The sequence below is a fragment of the Pseudophryne corroboree genome, chromosome 9 (assembly GCF_028390025.1).
Source record: "Pseudophryne corroboree isolate aPseCor3 chromosome 9, aPseCor3.hap2, whole genome shotgun sequence".
Taxonomy (NCBI): domain Eukaryota; kingdom Metazoa; phylum Chordata; class Amphibia; order Anura; family Myobatrachidae; genus Pseudophryne; species Pseudophryne corroboree.
This window is the reverse complement of record NC_086452.1, coordinates 306541144-306555048: the sequence shown is the minus strand read 5'-3', so window position 1 is coordinate 306555048 and position 13905 is coordinate 306541144. Positions and strand designations below refer to the sequence as shown.

Sequence of the window (13905 nt, the reverse complement as noted above, 5' to 3'; positions counted from 1 at the left end):
GTACTAATTCATTCACCACAATAGAGCCTAATCTTTTTCTACATCTGTTGGAACTCACCCTGAAAAGGAATTATTTCTACTTCAACGGACAGTTCTACTTACAAAATCAGGGGTGTGCGATGGGAAGTTGCGTAGCTCCATCCTTCGCAAACATCTTTTATGTTCGCTTATGAAAAAAGGTTTTTCTTCACCAATCCAGAAATTATGGACCAGATCATCTGGTATACAAGGTATATAGATGATCTGTTCCTGATCTGGCAAGGCAGCGAGGACAGGCTGATACAGCTCATCATGGACATTAATGCGCAGAACTCGCCTATCAAGTTTACTTAAAACTACAGTGATAGGTCGGTCAATTTTCTGTATTTGTATAGTGACATCCAGAATCATAAGATTGTCACCTCTGTATATAGTAAGAGTACTGACCGTAACTCTCTGCTCGTCTCCAACAGTTTTCATCCCCCGGCCCTAAAGAAGGGTTTAGCTCGCTCGCAAATGATGCGCATTGCGCGCATCACCAGCAACCCAGCAGAAGTTGAGCCACAGGTTGATCTAATAGTACAGACATTTTTAGCTAGGGGTTATAACTACAAGACCTTGCTACAACAAAAACAAGAAGTATTAAACATGACAAGAACCCAACTACTGAATGTCTCTCCTCTTAATAAACAAAACAACTTACTACCGTTCATCAGAGTTCACATTAGGTACCTCAGTGGTACCCAGGGCGACTAGGGCCTCATGGCCCATAGTGAGCTCTGACCCTGATTTTAGCCATCTTACACAAGAGTAAACCCATGACGTGTTTTAAAAGGGGCAGAAACCTTAAAGACATCCTCATGAAAAGTGATATTACTCCCATGCTTTCTAAGTCTGTTAATACTCAGTACAAAAAACAGGTTGTTACAGATGCATTTCTTGCATTACATGCCGTTACATGGAAATTGGAACCACCTTCAACCATCCACATTTGGGAACTAAATACAAAATCCGACACACAGTAACATGTACCACAAGATTTGTGGTATATATTATCACTTGTCCATGTGGCATGAGCTATGTAGGCCAGACGACCCGCATGTTTAAAGAGCGCATGGCGCAACATAGATCTGCTATTAAATCTTCTTTGGAACAAAAGATCAAGATTCCTGAACAGCCAGTGGCACGGCACTTTAGGGAAGCAAAACTTCAAATGTCAACTCTAAAATATAAAATAATCGATCATGTGCCAGAAAACGTATGGGGAGGGGATCGAGCAAAAAAATTACTTGTATTAGAGTCTAGGTGGATTTACACACTGGGCACCATCCACCCCAAGGGACTAAACGACAAAATCTCTTGGAACACTCTTCTAGAATAAACTGGTCGATTTATTAAACATATATTGTTCCCTGCATTTGATAGATCAAAAGTTAATTGTTTCAATAGATATAGTCTCATTGTAATTCCCTTATCTAATGTTTTTAATTTTTATTTCATGCACTATGTTTATCTTTCTGCAGATGCATCCCTGCAGCGCGCCTGGGGCTTCCCTTCCTCTCTATGGCAACCTATTGCTGCCTAGCAACCTTATATACAAAATTTACGATAGAGGGCGCCGGGCCCGTGTTACACACGGGTTCCCATGGTAACCTCCCCACAATGCATTGTACCGCAGTTGGTCCGTGGATGATGACGTCAGGGACCTCGAGGACGGCGTCCGGAAGGCGGGCTGCACGGAAGCTACTGTAGTCTCACTCTGCTATTTAAGGTAAGCACTTTTAATGTTTTGTTTTTCAGCACCTTGACAAAAAGGCCGTTTAGGCCTTGAAACGTTGGACAATAAATGTATTCTATTTAAGAAGTCCGTGGAGTGCCATCCTTCCCATATATATGGGATTTGCTGTGGATTCTTTGTAGGAACGGCACCCCGGCAGCTGCATAGCATCACTGAGTGCATCTCAACCTATGTGTATGTATATATATATATATATATATATATGTATATGTATGTATATATGTATATATATATGTATGTATGTACTCTGTGTGTGTATGTGTGTATATATATATATATATATATATATATATATGTACATACAAGAACCGTAGTGCTATTTACTGAGTCGTGCAAATTGTCTGTGTTTGTGGTTTGTATTGTCTGTCTGCATAATGAGTAAGGCACCTGCAAAGACTAAAAAGCAATTTCCCTGCCATGTCTGTAAAAGTGTGTTGCCTGATGGATCTACCACATGTACAGTATGTTTTGTGAATTCAGCTACAAATACAGTTTCCACTCCGGTTTTAAAGCCAGTTTCATCTCCGGACCCTCCATGGGCTATGCTTGCAAATGTCCTGGTTGGATTGCAATCAGAATTGGCCTTCACTCGTCAAGAGCGGGAAGCGGCAAGATCTGAGTCTAAGATGAGACCGCTAGAGTTACCGGAGGGGTCTCAATCTTACCAAAAGTCCAAGTCCACCTTGGGTGGAAAGGATAAGTTTCTTTTGTCTTATGATTTGCCAGTTTCTGCTATGCTAGACCTCACTGCGGATGAGGGTGAGGAGGGAGAAATAGACCAGCAGTCAGATAGTGACTATTTTGACAGCCCAGGCATTGATAATCTCATCAGAGCGGTGCGTCAGTCTCTGAAGTTTACAGAAACTGAGGAGCCTCTGACAAATGATGAAGTCGTCTTAACTAAACGACAGAGATCTCCGATGTGTTTTCCTGTGTCGGAATCTCTTAATAAAATGTTACTAGAAACACAAAAGAATCCGGATAAACGGTTTTCTATACCTTCCAGATTTAAGTCGAGTTACCCGTTTCCAGAGTCCATGACAGCTACATGGGAGAATCCGCCATTGGTGGATTCATCCGTATCTAAACTTACACAGAAATTAACCATACCAGTACCAGCTGCTACTACGCTTAAAGACCCTTCAGACCGTAAAATAGAAGCTATGCTAAAGTCCATGTATATAGCAAAAGGAGTGCTGCTGAGACCTGGGTTGGTTGGCATTTGGGTAACTAAGGCGCTAATGGTATGGGTAAAAGAGCTCAAGTCTGCTCTACAGGACGATCATCTTATACTTCTCGCTGATTAAATCTGGGAAGCTGCTGACTATCTATGTACAGCTTCTACTGACGTCTGTCAGCCTTTCATCATCGCTAGTTACAGCAAGATGAGCACTCTGGCTGCGTTCTTGGCAAGCGGAGGTCAAAAAAGGTATAGAGGTGTTACCTTACGGTGGCGAGAAGCTGTTCGGTCCTGAATTGGACAGATGGATTTCTGAGGCCACGGGAGGAAAGTCTGTTTTCTTACCATTGCCTCCAACGGTACCTAGACGCAAATACTCTGGTCCGGCGTTCAAATCCTTTAGACCTCAGTCCTTTCGTGGGTGCAGCAGAGGAGCGGCCACACTTGGTAGAAGAGGTCGGGGACGTGGTTTCCAACAAACCAACACAAGTCGTCAGGACGCTAAGGTCGCCAACAAGCCAGTGGCATGACGGGCTCCCAGCCCATCTTGGATCTCCAATTGTGGGAGCACGCCTTCAGGCGTTCCAGTGGGCGTGGCTTCAGACGTCCACAGATGGGTGGATCCGCAATTTAGTGTTAAAGGGTTACAAAATAGAGTTCGATTGTCTTCCGCCAATGCGGTTTTTCAAGACCGGTCTGCCTGTGTCGGACGACAAGAAGGCGGTTCTGCAGATTGCCATTCAGTCTCTGCTGAATGCAGCAGTTTTGATTCCGGTCCCTGTACAACAACAGGGTCAGGGTTATTTCTCTGACGTCCTAGTGGATGCTGGAGACTCCGTAAGGACCATGGGGAATAGACGGGCTCCGCAGGAGACTGGGCACTCTATAAGAAAGATTTGGTACTATCTGGTGTGCACTGGCTCCTCCCTCTATGCCCCTCCTCCAGACCTCAGTTAGATTTCTGTGCCCGGCCGAGCTGGATGCACACTAGGGGCTCTCCTGAGCTCCTAGAAAGAAAGTATATGTTAGGTTTTTTATTTTACAGTGAGACCTGCTGGCAACAGGCTCACTGCAACGAGGGACTAAGGGGAGAAGAAGCGAACCTACCTGCTTGCAGCTAGCTTGGGCTTCTTAGGCTACTGGACACCATTAGCTCCAGAGGGATCGACCGCAGGACCCGTCCTTGGTGTTCGTTCCCGGAGCCGCGCCGCCGTCCCCCTTACAGAGCCAGAAGCAAGAAGATGGTCCGGAAAATCGGCGGCAGAAGACTTCAGTCTTCACCAAGGTAGCGCACAGCACTGCAGCTGTGCGCCATTGCTCCTCATACACACTTCACACTCCGGTCACTGAGGGTGCAGGGCGCTGGGGGGGGGGGGGCGGCGCCCTGAGCAGCAATAAAATCACCTTGGCTGGCAAAATAACCACAATATATAGCCCCAGAGGCTATATATGTGGTAATTACCCCTGCCAGAATACAGAGAAAAGTCCGCCGAAAAAGGGGCGGAGCCATCTCCCTCAGCACACTGGCGCCATTTCTCCCTCACAGTTCCGCTGGAAGGAAGCTCCCTGACTCTCCCCTGCAGTCTACACTACAGAAAAGGGTAAAAAAAAGAGGGGGGGCACTAAATTTAGGCACAGTAAATATTATAGCAGCTATAGGGGACTTAATTCAGTTAGTCCCTGCATTATATAGTGCTCTGGTGTGTGCTGACATACGCTCTCTCTGTCTCCCCAAAGGGCTTTTGTGGGGTCCTGTCTCCTTTAAGAGCATTCCCTGTGTGTGTGCGGTGTGTCGGTACGGCTGTGTCGACATGTTTGATGAGGAGGCTTATGTGGAGGCGGAGCAGATGCCTATAAATGTGATGTCACCCCCTGCGGGGCAGACACCTGAGTGGATGGACTTATGGAAGGAATTACGTGCAAGTGTCGACTCCTTACATAAAAAAAATTGACGACATGCCAAATGCGGGACAGCCGGCTTCTCAGCTCGTGCCTGCCCAGACAATTCAAAGGCCATCAGGGGCTCTGAAACGCCCACTACCTCAGATGGCAGACACAGTTGTCGACACGGATACTGATACCAGTGTCGACGACGATGAGTCAAATTTAATGTCCACTAGGGCCATTCGTTGCATGATTGAGGCAATGAAAGAGGTATTACACATTTCTGATATAAACCCAGGTACCTCAAAAAAGGGTATTATGTTTGGGGAGAAAAAACTACCAATAGTTTTTCCCCCCATCTGAAGAATTAAATGAAGTGTGTGAAGAAGCGTGGGCTTTCCCCGATAAAAAATTGGTGATTTCAAAAAAATTACTAATGGCGTTCCCTTTCTCGCCAGAGGATAGGTCACGTTGGGAAACTCCCCCTAGGGTGGATAAAGCGCTCACACGTTTGTCTAAAAAGGTGGCACTACCGTCTCCGGATACGGCCGCCCTAAAGGAACCTGCTGATAGAAAGCAGGAGGCTATCCTAAAGTCTATATATACACACACTGGTGTTATACTGAGACCAGCTATTGCTTCAGCGTGGATGTGCAGTGCTGCTGCTGCTTGGTCAGATTCCCTGTCGGAAAATATTGACACCCTAGACAGGGACACTATATTGCTAACCGTAGAGCATATAAAAGACTCAGTCTTGTACATGAGAGATGCACAGAGGGAGATCTGCCGGCTGGCATCTAGAATAAGTGCATTGTCCATTTCTGCTAGGAGAGGCTTATGGACTCGGCAGTGGACAGGGGATGCAGATTCTAAAAGGCACATGGAAGTTTTGCCTTAAAAGGGTGAGGAGTTATTCGGGGATGGTCTCTCAGACCTTGTTTCCACAGCAACAGCTGGGAAGTCAGCATTTTTGCCCCATGTCCCCTCACAGCCTAAGAAAGCGCCGTATTATCAGGTACAGTCCTTTCGACCCCAGAAAAACAGGCGGGGAAAAGGCGGGTCCTTTCTGTCTAGAGGAAGGGGGAAAAAGCTGCAACACACAGCAGGTTCCCAGGAACAAAAGTCCTCCCCCGCTTCTTCCAAATCCGCTGCATGACGGTGGGGCTCCACAGGCGGAGCCAGGTACGGTGGGGGGCCGCCTCAAAAATTTCAGCGATCAGTGGCTTCGCTCACGGGTGGATCCCTGGATCCTTCAAGTAGTATCTCAGTGTCTTCGGTGAGACCCATTTTAAATTTGAAATCCTTTAACACATACATAAAAAGATTCAAGTTCAAGATGGAATCGCTCAGGGCGGTTATTGCAAGCCTGGACGAGGGGGATTACATGGTATCCCTGGACATCAAGGATGCTTACCTGCATGTCCCAATTTACCTTCCTCACCAGGAGTACCTCAGATTTGTGGTACAGGATTTCCATTACCAATTCCAGACACTACCGTTTGGACTGTCCACGGCACCGAGGATGTTTACCAAGGTAATGGCAGAAATGATGATACTCCTTCGAAAAAAGGGAGTTTTAATTATCCCGTACTTGGACGATCTCCTAATAAAGGCGAGGTCCAGGGAGCAGTTACTGGTCGGAGTAGCACTATCCCGGGAAGTGCTACAACAGCATGGCTGGATTCTAAACATTCCAAAGTCACAACTGGTTCCTTCCACACGCTTACTGTTCCAGGGGATGATTCTGGACACACAACAGAAAAAAGTGTTTCTCCCACAGGAGAAAGCCAAGGAGCGGTCATCTCTAGTCAGAGACCTCCTAAAACCAAAACGGGTATCGGTGCATCACTGCACACGAGTCCTGGGAAAAATGGTGGCTTCATACGAAGCAATTCCATTCGGCAGGTTCCATGCAAGGACCTTCCAGTGGGACCTCTTGGACAAGTGGCCAGGATCGCATCTTCAGATGCATCAACCGATAACTCTGTCTCCAAGGACCAGGGTGTCTCTACTGTGGTGGCTGCAGAGTGCTCATCTTCTAGAGGGCCGCAGATTCGGCATACAGGACTGGGTCCTGGTGACCACGGATGCCAGCCTTCGAGGCTGGGGCGCAGTCACACAGGGAAGAAATTTCCAGGGACTTTGGTCAAGTCAGGAGTCGTCCCTACACATAAATATTCTGGAACTGAGGGCCATTTACAATGCCCTAAGTCAGGCAAGGCCCCTGCTTCAAAACCAGCCGGTCCTGATCCAATCAGACAACATCACGGCAGTCGCCCATGTAAACCGACAGGGCGGCACAAGAAGCAGGATGGCGATGGCAGAAGCCACAAGGATTCTCCGATGGGCGGAAAATCACGTACTAGCACTGTCAGCAGTGTTCATTCCGGGAGTGGACAACTGGGAAGCAGACTTCCTCAGCAGACACGACCTACACCCGGGAGAGTGGGGACTTCATCCAGAAGTCTTCCTACTGTTGGTAAACCGTTGGGAAAGGCCACAGGTGGACATGATGGCGTCCCGCCTCAACAAAAAGCTAAAGAGATATTGCGCCAGGTCAAGGGACCCTCAGGCGATAGCTGTGGACGCTCTAGTGACACCGTGGGTGTACCAGTCGGTTTATGTGTTCCCTCCTCTGCCTCTCATACCAAAGGTACTGAGAATAATAAGAAGGCGAGGAGTAAGAACGATACTCGTGGTTCCGGATTGGCCAAGAAGAGCTTGGTACCCGGAACTTCAAGAAATGTTATCAGAGGACCCATGGCCTCTACCGCTCAGACAGGATCTGCTACAGCAGGGGCCCTGTCTGTTCCTAGACTTACCGCAGCTGCGTTTGACGGCATGGCGGTTGAATTCCGGATCCTAAAGGAAAAGGGCATTCCGGAGGAAGTCATTCCTACGCTGATAAAAGCCAGGAAAGAAGTAACCGCAAACCATTATCACCGCATTTGGCGAAAATATATTGCGTGGTGTGAGGCCAGGAAGGCCCCTACAGAGGAATTTCAGCTGGGTCATTTTCTGCACTTCCTACAGTCGGGAGTGACTATGGGCCTAAAATTGGGTTCCATTAAGGTCCAGATTTCGGCTCTGTCGATTTTGTTCCAGAAAGAACTGGCTTCACTGCCTGAAGTTCAGACTTTTGTAAAGGGAGTGCTTCATATTCAGCCCCCTTTTGTGCCTCCTGTGGCACCTTGGGATCTCAATGTGGTGTTGAGTTTCCTAAAATCACATTGGTTTGAACCACTTAAAACTGTGGATCTGAAATATCTCACGTGGAAAGTGGTCATGTTATTGGCCTTGGCTTCGGCCAGGCGTGTGTCAGAATTGGCGGCTTTGTCATGTAAAAGGCCTTATCTGATTTTCCATATGGATAGGGCAGAATTGAGGACTCGTCCCCAGTTTCTCCCTAAGGTGGTATCAGCTTTTCACTTGAACCAACCTATTGTGGTGCCTGCGGCTACTAGGGACTTGGAGGATTCCAAGTTACTGGACGTAGTCAGGGCCTTGAAAATTGATGTTTCCAGGACGGCTGGAGTCAGGAAAACCGACTCGCTTTTTATCCTGTATGCACCCAACAAAATAGGTGCTCCTGCTTCTAAGCAGACTATTGCTCGCTGGATTTGTAGCACAATTCAGCTGGCGCATTCTGCGGCTGGATTGCCGCATCCTAAATCAGTGAAAGCCCATTCCACGAGGAAGGTGGGCTCATCTTGGGCGGCTGCCCGAGGGGTCTCGGCTTTACAACTTTGCCGAGCTGCAACTTGGTCAGGGGCAAACACGTTTGCTAAATTCTACAGATTTGATACCCTGGCTGAGGAGGACCTTGAGTTCTCTCATTCGGTGCTGCAGAGTCATCCGCACTCTCCCGCCCGTTTGGGAGCTTTGGTATAATCCCCATGGTCCTTACGGAGTCCCCAGCATCCACTAGGACGTCAGAGAAAATAAGAATTTACTCACCGGTAATTCTATTTCTCGTAGTCCGTAGTGGATGCTGGGCGCCCATCCCAAGTGCGGATTGTCTGCAATACTTGTATATAGTTATTGCCTAACTAAAGGGTTATTGTTGAGCCATCTGTTGAGAGGCTCAGTTATATTTCATACTGTTAACTGGATATAATATCACGAGTTATACGGTGTGATTGGTGTGGCTGGTATGAGTCTTACCCGGGATTCAAATCCTTCCTTATTGTGTCAGCTCTTCCGGGCACAGTATCCTAACTGAGGTCTGGAGGAGGGGCATAGAGGGAGGAGCCAGTGCACACCAGATAGTACCAAATCTTTCTTATAGAGTGCCCAGTCTCCTGCGGAGCCCGTCTATTCCCCATGGTCCTTACGGAGTCCCCAGCATCCACTACGGACTACGAGAAATAGAATTACCGGTGAGTAAATTCTTATTTATTCCAGTCTGTTTGTGGTAATAAAGCCGGATGGCTTGGTCAGGCCAATATTGAACTTAAAAGGTCTCAATCAGTACGTCACTTACTACAGATTCAAGATGGAATCTCTGCGGTCAGTAATTGCAGGTTTAGAGCCACAGGAATTCATGATTGCACTGGATCTCAAAGATGCGTACCTACACATTCCGATTTGGCCTCCTCATCAGAGGTTCTTGCGGTTTGCAATACGGCAAGACCATTACCAGTTTCAGGCTCTACCGTTTGGCCTTTCGTCAGCGCCTCGGGTATTCACCAAGGTGATGTCGGTGATGATAGCTCATCTCAGATCCCTGGGAGTAATAATTGTTCCGTATTTGGACGATTTGCTCATCAAGGCTCCGTCTCAACAGATGCTTCTCCAACAGGCGTTGCTAACATACAATGTACTAGTTCGGCACGGTTGGATAGTCCGTTTCAAAAAAATCACATCTGATTCCGTCTCAACGACTTCAATTCCTAGGTATGATTCTCAATACGGTAAATCAAAGAATTTACCTACCAGAACAGAAAGTACAGGTCATTCGTCATCTAGTACAATTAGTACTCAAGCCACGCACAGTCTCTGTACATTTGTGCATTCGCCTCTTAGGCACAATGGTGGCGGCTTTCGAAGAGCTTCAGTTCGGAAGATTTCACTCACGTCCTTTTCAACTAGATGTGCTAGCACAGTGGTCGGGCTCGCATCTGCAGATTCACCACAGGGTGAAGTTGTCGCCACAGGCCAGAGTGTCTCTTCTCTGGTGGCTCAAAGCACACAATCTAACCGCAGGGAAACGGTTCGGCGCCTGGAATTGGATAATTCTATCGACAGACGCGAGTCTCAGAGGCTGGGGAGCTGTAGTTCAAAGGCATCGGCTCCAGGGTCTCTGGGCAGATCACGAAAGATTGCTGTCTATAAGTGTCCTGGAACTCCGGGCAATTGACAATGCGCTACGACAAGCAGTGCACATGTTTCGGTTTCAGACTGTTCAGGTGCAGTCAGACAATGCGACGGCGGTCGCATACATCAACAAGCAAGGAGGAATGAGAAGCCGCATGGCAATGCGGGAAGTAGCTCGTATCCTTAGGTGGGCCGAGTATCACCAAGTAATATTGTCGGCAGTGTTCATTTCGGGAGTGGACAACCGGGAGGCGGATTATCTCAGACGTCGGGATTTTCATCCAGGAGAATGGGCATTAAATCCAGAAGTGTTTCACATGTTGGTCCAGAGGTGGGGTTACCCTCAGGTGGATCTGATGGCATCTCGCCACAATCACCAAATGCCCCAGTATGTGTCCAGAACGAGAGATCCAAAGGCGGTGGCGGTGGATGCTCTCACAATCGCGTGGCCGTACAGCCTCGTGTATCTGTTTCCACCGTTTCCGCTGCTCCCTCTGTTGCTAAAACGGATCAAGAGAGAGTCCGTCACAGTCATACTAGTGGCGCCTCATTGGCCTCGGAGAGCTTGGTTCTCGGATCTCCGCGGACTACTCGCAGACGATCCTTGACCACTCCCACTACGTCCGGACCTGTTACAACAGGGTCCGTTCCTTTACCCCGATTTAGAGCGGCTGCGTTTGACGGGGTGGCTGTTGAGACTGCCCTCTTAAGAAGAGAGGGCATTCCAGAATCGGTTATACCAACCATGTTACGAGCTAGGAAGCCGGTTACGGCAGCTCATTATTACAGAATCTGGCGTGCCTATATAGGTTGGTGTGAGGCTCGAAAGTTTCCGACATCATCTTTCAAGTTATCCCGTCTTTTATTATTTCTACAGATGGGGTTAGATGGAGGACTGCGTCTATCCACACTAAAAATGCAGATATCTGCGTTGTCAATTTACTTTCAAAGTACAGCCTCCATTCATTCCTCCTACAGCGCCTTGGGACTTGAATCTGGTTTTAGATTTCTTACAGTCCTTATACTTTGAACCCTTACAACAAGTGGATATTAAATTTCTCACTTGGAAAAAATTTTTCTCTTAGCCTTAGCTTCAGCAAGGCGTGTTTCAGATTTGGGTGCCTTGTCGTGCAAGCCACCGTATTTGGTGTTTCATGATGACAGAGCGGAACTTCGGACGAATCCCGCTTTCCTACCAAAGGTAGTGTCATCTTTTCACATCTACAACCAATAATAGTTCCTGTGTTAACAGGAGATTCTGGAACGTTGGATGTGGTACGCGCATTACGCGTTTATGTATCCCGAACGTCGACCGTTCGTAAGACGCATACGTTGTTTGTTCTCTATGATGCTGCCAAGATGGGTTGGCCAGCTTCTAAGCAGACCTTATCCAGATAGATTAAACTGACCATACGTCAGGCTTACCTTCATGCTAGGTTACAGCCGCTTACATCAGTAACGGCTCATTCCACACGTGCTGTGGGAACGTCATGGGCAGCGAGTCGTGGAGCTTCTACGACACAGCTTTGCTGTGCGGCTACATGGTCTTCAGTGCACACGTTTGTGCGCTTTTACAAGTTTGATACGTTTGCGGCATCAGCATCTAGCTTTGGCCGCCTGGTGTTACAGGTGCCAAACAGCTCTCCCGCCCACGGGGGAAACTTTGGTACGTCCCAAGAGTACTCCAGTGTCCCCTAGTGGATGAAAAAGAAAATAGGATTTTGGTACTTACCAGGTAAAGCCTTTTCTTTGAATCCATAGGGGGCACTGGACGCCCACCCAGAGCAGTTTTACCTGGTTTAGGGTAAGTTCAGTAGATCTTATGGCAACACATTCTCACAGACTGGTTCAAATTAACAAGTTCTAATCGGTTATGGTGTCAACTGTTTAGTTGTCAGTAATGTTGTGTCAACTTTATTGTTGTCCGTTATGTTATATGTAATTCTACATTGTCAACCTCTCTATAGCTCCTGTTCGGCTCAGTAAAAAACACTGAGGTTCTCTGGGATATGAAGGGGAGGAGTAGTTCCAAAATTAATTTATTCAGTGCCTTCTTCCTGTGGAAGCCGTCCATATCCCAAGAGTACTCCAGTGCCCCCTATGGATTCAAAGAAAAGGATTTACCTGGTAAGTACCAAAATCCTGTTTTTGGACTCGTCTGTCCACAAAACCTTAGGACAGATGTATTAACATGCAGAAGGGATAAAGAAGTAACGCACCAGCCAATCTGTATGGATTTGAAAAATGACAGTTACGAGCTGACTGGCTAGTGTGTTATCACCTTGCACTTATCACTGCTTTATCACTTCTTTATCCCTTCTCCAGGCTTAATACATCTGCCCCTTTGTTCCAGTAGCCTTCTGGCTTATCCAGGTGATCTTTTGCAAACTGCAGACAGGCAATAATCTTTTTGATGAGCATTGTTGTGTTCAGTGAACTCCTGAACATTATAATTAGCCAATGTGAGGCCTACTATTGCTTAGAGGTTACTTTGGGTTCTTTTGTGACCTTGCAAACTATTGGACGCCTTGCTCTTGGCGTGATCTTTGTTGGTTAACCACTCTTGGGGAGGGTAATAATGGTCTGGCATTTCCTCTTTAGAGATGGTTTTGTAACCTTTTCCAGCATAATGAGCATCAACAACTCTTATGAGGTCCTCAGAAATTTTCTGTGTTCGTGGCATAATACACTTCCACAAACATCAGCTATGCTAGATCCCTGGGACCAAATGTAATAGAGTGAGAGTTTCAAAAAGTGAGAGATATGGTAAGGTTTTTTGTTTTTTTAAGTGACAATCATTTACACAGCAAGAGCAACCTGGTTTTACAATGTAAATGATTGCCACTTCAAAAAAAAAAAAAAAACTGCAAAAACCTTACCAAATCTCTCACTTTCTGAAACTCTATTACATTTGGCCCCTGTTCTTTCAAAAATGCAGGATGTCCATTCACACCTGATTGGCTTCCCGTAGATTGAAAATACCTGACTCTAAATTCACCTTCAAAATATCTGCATGTCGTCTTATTATTTTTTTTTGTCTCATTTGTTATCGTGTCTAATTTTTTTTCTCGTTTGTTTGAATTGGTTCTCTTTACCTACTTTTAAGACTTGTGTGAAAATCTGAGGTAGATTTAGACCAAATTTCATCAGAAATATAGAGGATTCAGAAGGGTTCACAAACTTTCAAGCACCACTATATGCAGTATTTTGAAATACTCTTTTTTGTTTTTTTTATTTAGAGTGAGTTGCAGCTCTCTTTTTGTAATTCACAGATATAGGGCAACATATTGCTAATGTTTTTTTAGGAAACAAAACTTTCTTGGATGCTTTAGGTATCATCATCATGCTGCAAGTTACTGCATCTGTCTCCGTGGCCTGAAGAACTGGGTGTCCACTAAAAGTTTACCAGCTAGATATTTGTGCTACTCTTGAAAAAATACCAGTCTTTTAAGTCACATAGTGTCCTTTTACTAAGAATTTCATCTCTCCTCATCCCCACTGTCTATCCCAAAATTAGAAATTATTAAAGACACAGTAAGCATGAAACTGATAGAATAAAAGTTGTCCATCACCCATAAGCCCTAGGCATTTTGTCCACTCCTAAAGTGACATCTTTGGAGATCACTGACTAACCCATTTATCAGGCTTCTGGTCTTTGTCAACTTGATTCAATATATATATTTTTTTTTATATAAAAACAAGTGTTTTACTTTTCGGTACTTGTTCAAATGTTGAATGTTCTGTTCTG

General features: G+C 46.2%; 1 protein-coding gene across 6 annotated transcripts in view; it reads left to right on the top strand.

Moving 5' to 3' along the window:
* LOC134958068 (activating transcription factor 7-interacting protein 1-like) overlaps nt 1–13905 on the top strand; it is a 250363-nt gene that overhangs the window by 199299 nt on the left and 37159 nt on the right. The gene's annotated exons all lie outside the window — the stretch shown is intronic.